Here is a 13,602-nt window from a genome sequence, read left to right on the forward strand (position 1 = left end):
GTAATTACATATGGTGTAGGTATGTCTTGAATAGTCAAGGAAGAACTCTCTGTGAGATGGCATTTATGCTGAGACCTAACGGATAAAAATGAGCTAGCTGTGCAATAATGCCGAAGTGAGAAATTTGTAGGCATAGAGAACAGGAATCACAAAGGTCATGCCATCAGAAAGTACTTGGAAATTTGAGAAACAGAAGAGAAGCCAATGGGATTCACATATTGTAATCAAGAACAAGATGGAGGTGACTTTGTAGAGATAGATATTTGCCAGCCTAAGAACTATAGATCTATTTGTAAGACACTGAGAAGACATTGAATGGTCTATGAAACAAGTGACAGGGCTGATTTGTTTTTTACATGCTAATTGTTTGCTATATTAAAAAAAAAAATAAGAACAAAAAAGGAAGCAAAGAGACCAGCTAGGGAGTTATTTCAAATAATACAGAATAGAGATTATAATCACTTAATTTAGAATGATGGTGTACATATAGAGGAAAATGGCTACTCAGATGTTTTTGTTGTTAGAAACAAAAGAACTGGATGATGGATAGAATGTGAGGAATTGCAGAAAAAGAGAAAATAAAGCTGAAACTTAAATTTTATTTAAGAAAATGGATCAATGGTGGTGCCAAATATGGAGATGAAGAAGTGTAGCAGAAGACTAGACTTGTGAAGAAAATCAAAAGTTCAGTTTTGGACATTGGGCTGGAAATTTAATTTTGAAATCCATTAGCATATACAAGGTACTTAGATTTATAAGACCGAATGAGACCACTTAAGGAGAAAGTTCTGATAGAATTGAAGAAAGGCTAGCTCTGAGCCTTGGCAAAGCAACAGTGAACTAAGAGGAAAACCAGAAGAGTATGTCACAGAGCCAAGGGAGGAAAATGTTTCCAGGAGGGTGTGTTCGGCTGTGTCAACTGTTGTCAAGGCAATACATCAAAGAACAGAGGAGTCAGGTTTGGCAATGTGGGGATTGGGGGAGACCTTGACAAAAGGGGTTTTGGTGCATGCAGAGGTGGAAATGGAAGACAAATTAGAAAGAGGTGAAGACTTAATAATTGGAAGAAATAAAGAGGTGCTAGTGAGCAATCTCATGTTCAACATGTTTAACAGAAAGATGTAGAGGAATTGGGCAATATCTGCAAAAGAATGTGAGATCAACAGAAGAATGTTTACTTTTAAAAAAAAAACAAAACAAAACATGGGATTAACATCAGGTATGTTATTGGTATGATCCAAAGGGAAGAGTGAGAGGTAGAGGAGTAGATCCCAGTCCACAAGAAAAAGAGGACTAAATCCAGAGAAAAGTGGAAGGACTTGCATTTGATAGGGGCAGGGATATTTCCTTCACTCTGACCAACAAGGCACAGGTTCTGTTTGGTTAGATTTAGGGTGGGAGGATAGTTAAGCTCAGGGAAAGGGTATTAAGATTGAAACAGTCATCTGAGAAAAGGAAAAGCAAATTCACTGTGAAAACATACAAGAGCACTACAATATTGAATGGACATTGCTGTTTTGGTCATGAATTTTAAGTATATCAGTCGGCCTAGTTTTTTCCACCACTGTTCAGAAGTGCAGACAAGAAGAGGTGTCTGTATATTGGAGATTATAGTACAGTTAAAGAGCTGCAGCAATGAGAGACCAGAATGAGTAAAATAGAATAGGAGGTGATGTCATAAAGTAGGATACTTTGAATGAAAGCTTAGGAGGTGTTTTCTTTACTGGTGATGACAAATTCCAGTGCTCATGTGAGTAGGTGACAAAGATGATGTTGAGGAAGAGAGTGAAGGAGGGGAGGTCAGGAAACAGAGAGGCTAAAGTGTAGGGTATTTCATTCACATGGCTCTTGCAATTACTAAGAACAATGACAGGAATTAAGATGTACAGGAAGGCAGAGAGTCAGTAGTTCAAGTCTTAAGTGAATAAGGACAGATGATTAGGAAGGTAGCTATGAATTATCACCAAGAACACTTCATATACAGTAAAACTAGATAGGAACCTACAGAGTAACTATTCAGTTAAGCTTATAAAGATATTGTCCTAAACACAACGTAGCATGACTCTATAAAGGAAAATATATATACTGTTAATTAACTTCTAAAATAAATACCTTCATTTTTTAAATTGCACACTTCTTTCAATCAAGAATTTTTAATTGTCTAAACACTATGCTGTACACCTAAAACTAATACAAATAATATTGAATATAAGCAATAATTTTTAAAATTTTTAAATTAAAAAATAAATTCAATTAAAAATAATTTTGAGCATATACTACAATATATACTTATCTATAAAGTACATATGACTCTAAAGATATTTACTATAAAAGATATTTTAAAGATGAAAATTTATATAAAATAAACTACATTTAAATCTATCTTATTTTATTAATATAATAAAACTTTTTGGTTCTCACCAGAAAATTATTATTTATCATTTTATAATGAAAAATACTTTATTTTTTAAAACCCTGATCTAAACTTTGTAACTGGGTGATTTAAAGGTCTGATACTGTTTCGTTTATATCAGTACATGGTTTTAATGACTTTTAGCTGGAAAAAGAAGCCTCACAAAATATTTATATCCAAATGAAAGAAGTATTTCATTGACTGTGTTTACCATTTTCTTATACTCATTTTTCAATCTCATCTACAAAGTATACAAAGGTTTTCAGTAAATTTTATTTAGTAAATTTCAATTTACCCTGATGCCAATTGGCTTTCTTAACCCAATCAAAAGTGCAACATTTTTTACTAGAGGAATCCAAAGGTAACAATATCTCAGACATATGCTGAAGAAATTTCTTCACCAATACAGCTCCGAGGGCATTGGAAACTAAAGAGAAAATAAACAAATGGGACTACATCAAAATAAAAAGCTTCTGCACAGCAAAAGAAACCATCAACAAAACAAGAAAGCCCACTGCAGGGGAGAACATATTTGCCAATGTTATCACCGATAAGGGTTTAATCTCCAACATTTAGAGGGAACTCATACAACTTAACAAAAGGAAGATAAACAATCCAATCAAAAAATAGGCAAAGGACCTAAATAGACACTTTTCAAAAGAGGACATTCAGAAAGCCAAGAGACATATGAAAACATGCTCAAAGTTACTAATAATCCGAGAGATGCAAATCAAAACAACAATGAGGTATCATCTCACACCTGTCAGAATGGCCATCATCAACAAATCAACAAATGAGAAGTGCTGGAGAGGATGCAGAGAAAAGGGAACACTCGTGCACTGCTGGTGGGAATGCAGACTGGTGCAGCCACTATGGAAGACAGTATGGAGTTTCCTCAAAAAGTTAAAAATGGAACTCCCATTTGACCCAGTGATCCCACTTCTAGGAATATATCCCAAGAAACTAGAAACACCAATCAGAAAGGATATATGCACCCCTATGTTCATAGCAGCACAATTCACCATAGCTAAGATTTGGAAACAGCCTAAGTGCCCATCAGCAGATGAATGGATTAGAAAACTGTGGTACATCTACAGAATGGAATACTATGCTGCTGTAAAAAAGAAGGAATTCCTACCATTTGCAACAGCATGGCTGGAACTGGAGAGCATTATGGTAAGTGAAATAAGCCAGTCAATGAAAGAAAAATACCACATGATCTCACTCATTCATGGATAATAAAGACCATTATAAACCGATGAACAAAAATAGATATAGCGGCAGAGCAGCATCGAACAGACTGTCAAACTACAGCGGGAAGGCCAGGGAGGGTTGGGGGCGGAGGGAGTAAGAGATCAACCGAAGGACTTGTATGCATGCATATAAGCATAATCAATGGACACAAGACACTGCGGGGTAGGGGAGGCTGGGGGAAGGTCAAGGGGAAAAAAAAGGAGACATATGTAATACTCTTTGTAATACTTTAAGCAATAAAACAAAATTTTTTAAAAAGTGCAAGATTTTTATGTTTGTAACAAATTTCAAACTCACTGAAATTATTTGGATAACTTAGAATAAGTTGGGAAGTTCTCTGTAGGTGTGCAGCTCAGGGAGTATTTATAAGTGCTATACTTAATCATTTTCAGTTATAATATCATATGAAGATGAATATTTTATAAAGGTTTATATCAGTGATGGCGAACCTTTTGAGCTCAGCGTGTCAGCATTTTGAAAAACCCTACTTAACTCTGGTGCCGTGTCACATATAGAAATTTTTTGATATTTGCAACCATAGTAAAACAAAGATTTATATTTTTGATATTTATTTTATATATTTAAATGCCATTTAACAAAGAAAAATCAACCAAAAAAATGAGTTCACATGTCACCTCTGACATGCGTGTCATAGATTCGCCATCATTGGTCTATATTAAAAAATTTTTCCCTATGAAGTTCCCTTTTCTTGTCACTCCTGGGTCCAGAGGATTGCACTGTTAGATGAGGATGTAACACATAAACCTTCTCTGTTGACTCTGAACCTAAGCAATATAAATACTCTTTTTTTAAAAAAATATATATTTTATTGATTTTTTTACAGAGAGGAAGGGAGAGAGAGAGTTAGAAACATCGATGAGAGAGAAACATTGATCAGCTGCCTCCTGCACACTCCCTACTGGGGATGTGCCTGCAACCAAGGTACATGCCCTTGACCGGAATCAAACCTGGGACCCTTGAGTCCACAGGCTGACGCTCTACCCACTGAGCCAAACCGGTTAGGGCTATAAATACTCTTCTAAGATACAGTATGAACCTCTTATTGTATAAAATATGTTCATGATAACATCTCCTCTAATTATATAATATTTCAAATAATACAGGAGATATAATCATCTGCTCTATTCAGCCAAGCACATATAAACTACTATGTGGTGATATGACTTCATACAAATGTGGGCACCAGTGAAAAATATTCCACATTGTGAGACTCTTTCCTCAATCATACCTCACATACTATACATGAAGTGTGAGCATCTGACAAAAGGTCTGATTTTAGTCAGACCCATACTCACGGATCTCCTCAGTTAAACACTAGAGGCCTGATGCATGAAATTCGTGCAAGAGTAGGCCTTCCTTACCCCAGCTGCCGGCACCGGCTTCCCTCTGGCACCTGGGACCTGGGCTTCCCTCACAGCCCCAGCTTCATCTGGAAGGTCATCTGGAAGGACATCAGGTCTAATTAGCATATTATGCTTTTATTATTATAGATAAGTTTAATATATTTACCTTTCTATAGAATTAACTATGCACCCTTTCCTGGGACATACATCTCATTATGGAGAGAAGATACAATCAATGCCTACTTTGCAACAGTTCTCTCCATGGTAGTGGTGAAGTCATCAGACATCTATGCCCCATAAAGAAGGAGAGAGATGCCATAGGTGGTTTGGCTCAGTGGATAGTGAGTCAGCCTGTGGACTATAAGGGTCTCGGGTTTGATTCCCATCAAGAACACATGCCCTGGTTGCAGGCTGGATTCCCAGAAGGGAGCATCAATGATTCTCTCTCATCATTGATGTTTGTATCTCTCTCCCTCTCCCTTCCTCTCTGAAATCAATTTACAAAACAAAACATTTTTTAATAAAGGAGAGAGAGAGCCTAATGAGAAAATAATTTTCATAAATTATGAAAATTAATTTTAATCAACTCTGGAAAAGATAGAAGGCAATGCTTTTTAAAGTAGATGACCCTTTCTTCAAGTAGTATTTGTTAATATCTTAGTCAGCATTTAAATATAAATTAATTATTAACTTTCTCTTAGATTCTATTGGCTAGAATTCAATCTTATGGACAAACCTAATTGCAAGGATTGCTGGGTAACATTTAGTGGTTTGTCCACAAATGAAAGAAAAATGGTGTAGAGAACGCAGATTAACTTGTACCAAAGACTGCCATATACACATGCTTTGCAAATAATTAAACCTAGTATTTCTACTTAGTCTCAAGAATTTCAAGAGAATATATCAGGGTCTTTGTTTTCTGGAAGGCTACAGGCATTATAGATATTGAGATATTGGAAAGATTCTATTTACTCTTACTCTTCCAAAGATATAACCTTTATTTTGTGATAGATGAGGGAAGCGGTCATACTCAAAGTATGAAACAACTATGTTCCTTAAAGGAGTTTTCTCTCTTTAAAAACAGAGGGTATTGGTGCTGGCATCCGATTCCAGCCCCCTCCCCCTGCCCCCCCCCCCCCCCCCCCCCCCCCCGCCAGAGTTGGTTCTTCCTCAACACTTTTTCAAATTCATCCTTCCCATCCTTCCCTAATTAACTTGGATATTTGTGGATAGTATCTTAAGCATCATGATGTCAATGTGAAGCATTTACCCTTGTAAGATCCATCCGATTCCCTTTGTTTTGTGGTTGCTCTTTTTAATTTTTTTTATAATACTAACCCCAAGCATTATGTTCTTAAACTAAATATAGCATGCTATAGTAAGAATTCAGGAAAACTATGGTCTGTCTATATATTAAGATGCTAATGGAAACACATTCATTTCTTTGACTGATAGTACTCTCTCCCCTGCTATTCCATTCTTCAATCCAACAGTGTATTAAATTCAGAATTAGAAGACTCAGTTCTAGTTCGTTCCCTGCCACTTAGTAACTATGAATTTTGGCAAACTACTTCCTCTAAATATATTTATTAATTTGTAAAATGAGGATAACAAGAACTGCTTTGCCTCACCAGGATGTTATAATATAGAAATGAGATGCAATATATGGCAGCTTTATAAATCACTATACAGATTACATTTTTTACGTCATCATTAATGGTCTTAGGATCAGAGTAACAAGGATCTGAGCCAGGGTGTTTTCTTATTTCTGACATTACCTCATGCTCTTGGCCATGGTTGTTGACCTTCATGGCATTGTGCCAGAGATACCTTTTTGTGTTTTTATTCCGTTCCTGGTTTCCTGCTAGGATATGTTGTTTTTACTTCTGTTTTTATGCAGAATTTATTCTTTAACAAATGAATTTCAATTAATTGTAATTTTTTATATAACTAGAGCTCAGTCATTTATAAAATTGTTTTATTAAATTATAAATCAATTTATTTCAAGATGATTAAATAATTTTAAAAGACCAATAGAAGTGCTCAAAAGGTTTTGCAAAAACAGAAATCTATTGCTGCATCTTAATTATAAAAAAGAACTTTTTGACAAAATTTTAATATGAAGAGAAAACATTATAATAAAGAAAACTACTAAATTTCATCATATGATCAATGGTAACAAATAAAAATATGTATATAAATCTAATGATTTATTATAATGTAATGAAATATAAAAATATTGTTTTCCGTGCCCACAAATGTTCCTTTATTTTCAGGTCAACTGTTGCAGAGTTACTGGTTTACTCAGACTTTCCCTAGGAAACAGTCACCATCTGCCTGATTAGTCTGTTTCCTTGGTATCCTGCCTGTTCTAGCTATTTAAGTTTCTGCTCTATTTCAAGAAATGCACTCAATAGGATGGTCACATCTGTTATCATTTGAAAAGAGGTACACATATTCAAAAAACATGTAATAGAGCCTTGATATCTTATTAACTGTAAACAGGATATGTCTTTTTTCATCTACCTTACCTTAAATGCTAACAAAGAATGGCATGATCTTTAAGATCTCTCCTTCAAATACCGTGAATCTAAAATAAAAAGGAGTGCTCAAATAGTAAAGTTACCACTTGAACATTTTCCTTATGTTCATATTTATAAGCACATACAGAAAACAATACCATCTGTTAAAAAATAGTTAACTGAATACTAGCACAAAATAACAAAGTCATATTCCATGCCCTTCCCTACCTTATTCCCATAACAAATAGAGTCACTATGTTATATTATTCCCCTCATTCGTTAAATAAACATTTACCAAGGGCCTGCTGTCATTAGGCACCATGCCAGGCTCCAAAACTGCCACAATGAGTAAGTCACAACTCTTGCTTCAAGGACCTCCAAGGCCCCATGCAGTGGTTTTGCTTTTCCTTTCATTCACATACTTGCTTTATGTCAAAAACTTAACTCTTGCCTCTAAACTCTCCTTACATCTAATTTATTCTCCATGCTGCTGCCAAATCATTCATTTATTCATTCAGTGGCCCCTCTGTTAGTCACTGGTCTAATGCTATGACTATAGCACTGAACAAGCCAGCCAAATTCGCTGCCCTCAGGGGCCACGTGTTCTAGTGTAAGAAGTAAGAACATATATAAAAGAGTAAAGTCTCTTTTGCTGTCACTTTGTCTCAATCCTCATTTGCTCTTAATACTTAAAAATACAACTCGACTTGTCGGGCCTTCCTCAATGTGCTTTTCCCCCTTTTTCCCTACTTCTTTTAAACTTTTTTAAGTATTTTTTTTTTTATTTCAGAGAGGAAGGGAGAGATAGAAACATCAATGATGAGAGAGAATCATTGATTAGCAGCCTCCTGCACGCGCCCCACTGGGGATCGAGCCCCCAACCCAGGCATGTACCCTTGACAGGAATTGGACCCAGGACCCTTCAGTCTGCAGGCTGACGCTCTATCCACTGAGCCAAACCAGCTAGGGCCACTGCTTCCTTTATAAATTATTCCCTTTAATTAGGCTGGCTTGTCGTTTTTGTTTGTTTGTTTGTTTTTTAATTTACTGTTTAAATGCCCACACCTATCTTTTTTTCCTCTCTTCTGGCTACCTTCTTGCTCCTACCAAATTCTCTGTTAAGTCTCTCCTGACTAACTAATCCAAGGTGCCGTCCCTCTTCTGGCTTTCCCATAGTATTTATTAACTGTTACCATGTTGTTAAGCACATATTTTCCGGTAACATAGTCAGATGCTTTTGTACAAGTATGTCTGCATTTCATATTTCCTCCAGATCCTCAGTTCCTTTAGGGCAAAACTTTTCTTTCGTGTTTCAGTATCTTCAATACTAATTTTAGTGAAGATATGGATGGACTTGTCCTTCTTCCAGAATTAGGTTAATCACCTATCCAATACATAGTCCCTTTAAGCAGTAGTCATTTTCAAATAATTAAACCATTTTATATGCAATTTTCCTCACATAAAAGAGTACTTCATGTAAAGAAAAATTACAATTAACTAATACCAAATTAGGAAGTTTTTTTTCTCTAAAGCCTTGATAAAATTCCTACAGAAAGTTTACAAAATTAACAGGACCTTTTTGTCTCTCCTATTTTTGTATTCTCCAGAGTGCATTCTTTCCATGACCTTCTCTACCTTATCCCCATAACAAAAAGAGTCACTATGCTCCAGGCACTTTGCTGAGCATTTCATGAATATTATCTTCAAATCTTACCCTCATCCTATGATAGCCACTAGTACTTCCATTTCACTTACAAGAAGACAGACTTCCATTTCCAGCAATCTGGCAATCTACTAGTATATCTGAAAAACTTCCCCAAACACACACACACACACACACGTCACACATACCGGGTAAAATATAAGAAACATACTTGTAAATGCATATAGCTGAGCTTGCAAGAAAGTAAAGGAAATCCTTAGAGGTCAAACACCAAGAGAAAACTAAAAACTAAAGCTACAGATTGTCAGTTGGTCTTAGGGCGGGGCATGAGATTTGCTGGCATTCACTGTAAGCATAGATAAATAGGAAGGCAAGGCTTGGACCTGGCGAGTTTGGGGGATTAAACTGAGACTCTCTGCAAAAAATATGGATTTACTGGGATCCAGTGAAAGGGTAAAATAGAAAAAGGTTAACCCAGTGACACCAGAAAACAGGAAATCTTGTGATTTCACTGAATTCTGGGTCAGAAAACAAAGTTTCTTCATAATTTGCTTCAGAACAGCATTCAGATTTTAGATTAGATTAGATTTTACTCTGCAGGGCCTGGAAACCTTTAAACCAAGAAATTCTCAGCCTCAGGGTCAACTCCCTACCTCTTGTTCACCTAAGCCGGCCTATTCTCTTCTCCCTGTGTGTGCGTTAAAATCAAAGAATAATACTCATGGGAAGACTTGCAGAAGCAAATACCAAATCAGTCTATAAAATGATTCTCTTTATCTTTGGATATATTTTGAGTGTTATTAATATAGCCATTCCAACTTTATTTTGATGTGTGTTGGCTATCCTTTTACATTTAAAACTATGTCTTATTATTTGAAGTGAGTTTCTTGTAGATAGTGTATAATTAGGTCTATCTTTTTTTTTTAATCCAATCTGTCAATTTCTGCTTTTAATTGGTATAGAAGTTCTCATAGAGATCTCTGATTCCCTCTCTCTCTCTCTCTCTCTCTCTCTCTCTCTCTGTCTTTCCCTCTCTCCCTCTCTCCCCTCTCCTCTGCCCCTTCTCCCCATATTCTGATGTGTAAACTCCAGCCTCCTTGGCCTTTCCATATTCCACATTTCTAGTTTCATCGCCTCACCTCAAAAAAACTGCCAACTTTCTACTGTATACCCTTTCCCTGGAAATCCTTTATTTGTTTCCCATCTCTCAGGGATCATTGTCTTTGTTGCTTAATGTGTTATTTTTTTAAACATATTTTTATTGATTTCAGAAAGGAAGGAAGAGGGAGAGAAATTTAGAGATCTGTATGAGGAGACTCATTGACTGGCTGCCTCCTGCATGCCCCACACTGGGGATTGAGCCTGCAACCCGGGCATGTGTCTTGACTGGGAATCGAACTGATTTATAGGTCGACACTCAATCACTGAGCCATGCTGGCTGGGCAATGTCTGGTATTTAAAAAAAACAAAACTGTTGCTCCATTTATTTTGTCTATATTTTTAGTTGTTTCAGGAGGATAAATATTATTCCTATTACTTCATCTAGCCTAGATGTGAAAGTACAAGACATTTTAGAAGGGTACATTGTGCAGGATTCCCACAACTAAAGCTGTGATTAAAATGCTCTCATAATGTCCTAAAGTTGGGGTGTGATATTGACTCATAACAACTAGTCAGACACACTAATGGAGTATTGTAATACAACTTCAGTCGAATGGAAAGACATTGTGTTTTCAAGAACTTTTGATAGATGTCTTCAGATGCATTTTGCTTGGTTTTTTTTGTTTGTTTGTTTGTTTGTTTTATTAATCCTCACCCAAGGACATTTTTCCATTGATTTTTAGAGAGAGTGGTAAAGAGAGGGAAAAACAGAGAGAAACATTGATGTGAGAGAAACACATTGATTGGTTGCTTCCTGCACGAGCCCCAACCAGGACCTGGCTGGGGAGAAGTCTGCAACCAAGGTACATGCCCTTGATTGGAATTGAAACTGGGACCCTTTGGTCCACAGGCCAATGCTCTATCCACTGAACCAAACTGGCTAGGACTTCAGGTGCATTTTGTACTGTCCTCCTCTCAGGCTTTTCCTTCCTCTTGGTTGGGCAAGAGTTATTTCTAAATGCTTGGAAAATTACAACTTTTTATTCCCAGTTGTTGGTTGAAGAGATGAGATTCTCCTCATCTCTTGCTAAAACCTCCTTTCCTATTGTTCTAAAGATCTTTTTACAAAGTAAAATAGATATTACAATATCACTCTTCTTTTCATTATGGAACTTTTCAAACCTACCTAGAAGTAGAAGGATTGGGATGATAAACCTCAAAGTATCACCATCATCTAGCTTTAACAAGTATTCATGTTTTGCCAGTTTTATAATAATTTTTTTCTCAAATTTGTTAATAGGTATAGATATTATTTTAAAGGGGATCTTCCTGTAAACCTGTGTTCCTCAACCAGATCATAACTGTAAAGGTTGTATTCTATTTCTCTATGTAAAGAAAATCATGATCCATTCAGAGGAAAGGGGATACATGAAGCATATTTCCTCTACAGAAAGCAGGAAGTAATTCCTTACTTTGTTAAAAACACAACATACAAAAGGCCTTTATTTAACTTTCAAAAAGTGTGGTGTCAGAAATCTCTTTGACATATAAAAATATTTCCAAAATTTTGGATAAATCATCTTATTTCACATTTATTTATGCAAATTTCTCTTTTTCCTCCTTGGTATTTTCATTCAGCAGTTGATGTTTGTGTGCAGTGGAGGAAAGAAGAAGCATTGCAAGCAGGTTCCTTGATCTCTCATTTTCCAAACTTGTAAATATAATTGAAGCTTTCCCTGAATGCCAAAGATAATTAAAATATGAAAGTTCTAATGTTACTTCCTCCTTTTAATAATAACTCACTCTGAAAGTCAAAGATTTTTTAAAAGTAGGATAAGTGTGTAATGCAGCGGTTCTCAACCTGTGGGTCATGACCCCTTTGGTGGTCGAACGACCCTTTCACAGGGGTCGCCTAAGACCATCCTGCATATCTGATATTTACATTACGATTCATAACAGTAGCAACATTACAGTTATAAAGTAGCAAGGAAAATAATTTTATGGTTGGGTCACAACATGAGGAACTGTATTTAAAGAGCCAGAAGGTTGAGAACCACTGGTGTAATGGGAGAAAAGGCAAAGTAAAGACAATAAGTGCATGAATGGAGAAAATTATATTTAGAGAGAAAAAAGAGGTAGATGACTACTTCACTCTTTATATTAAAAGAAATTTCAGATTAATTGAAGATTTAAATAGCATAAAACTGAAACCATAAAAGCACCAGAAGATAACTTGAGAGAATTTCTCAAAATAGTCTTCTAATAGAGAAGGTCTTTTTAACTATGACACAAATCCAGAAGCCATAAAGGAACCCAGCCGGATGACATGTCCATGTTTAGTTGTAATTAAGTGCCAAAGGAGAACAGAATTGTCAAAGATTGGCTTGAAGCAGTTAGAATTCATTGCTCAAGCTGGACACATTGTCATCCTGAACAACATCAAGATTCAGTCAGCAAGAAAGAGTTAAAATGAGGTTTATGAATAAACAACTAACAAGATCCGCCATAAAATCACTGTGTCCTTTCCTTGCAGAATCCTTAAATCTTGTCATAGATTTGTCTAATTTTATGTTCTGCTAAAATTTTATTTTAATTACAGAATTAACAATAAATGCTAATTTATCAAACAGTTAATCAACAATATAAATTATAAAATATTTACTGACAAAATATAAGACTGATATAAAACTTTTAGAAATAACTTTATTATTGTTATGAGAAGCACATGACATAGTCTTAATTAAAAACATTTATCTAGTCTATATAAAAGAAAACATTATTTTCTCCATTTACCAAAACAATAAAATTTCAAATCAATTTAAAAATAAAAATAATTACTATAAGGAACAGCAAATTATTTTAGATGAAAATGAATCACAGATTTTTATTCAGAACTTTTCATTACATCAGATGAACAATACAATATGAAGCCTTTATAGTTCCAAAATATAGAAAAGAATAAGTATTACCACATCCTCTTCCAATAACTACTGAATTAGGAAATTTATTCATGTGATGTTATGATGATTAGTTTAATAGAATATTTTTAAAAGCTAAACTTACTTATATCATCTAAGAACAAAAATTATATAAACAGCATATTGTCCATGACCTCAGTCAAAATGTTCCAGGAAATAGTCATCAATATATAATGCATTTAAGAAACTTCAGGCCAAAATCATATCACGGTTTGGCTAATGCCAAGTCTTAAAAGACTCACTATTTTCCCTTAGGAAAGCACAGTTTTAAACAAGTCGGGCTATGTGCATAAGTCATAAATTTTTA

This window comes from Myotis yumanensis, unplaced genomic scaffold (genome assembly GCF_028538775.1).
Source record: "Myotis yumanensis isolate MYYU_CA2020_CCGP unplaced genomic scaffold, mMyoYum1.0.hap1 SCAF_4, whole genome shotgun sequence".
Lineage (NCBI taxonomy): Eukaryota > Metazoa > Chordata > Mammalia > Chiroptera > Vespertilionidae > Myotis > Myotis yumanensis.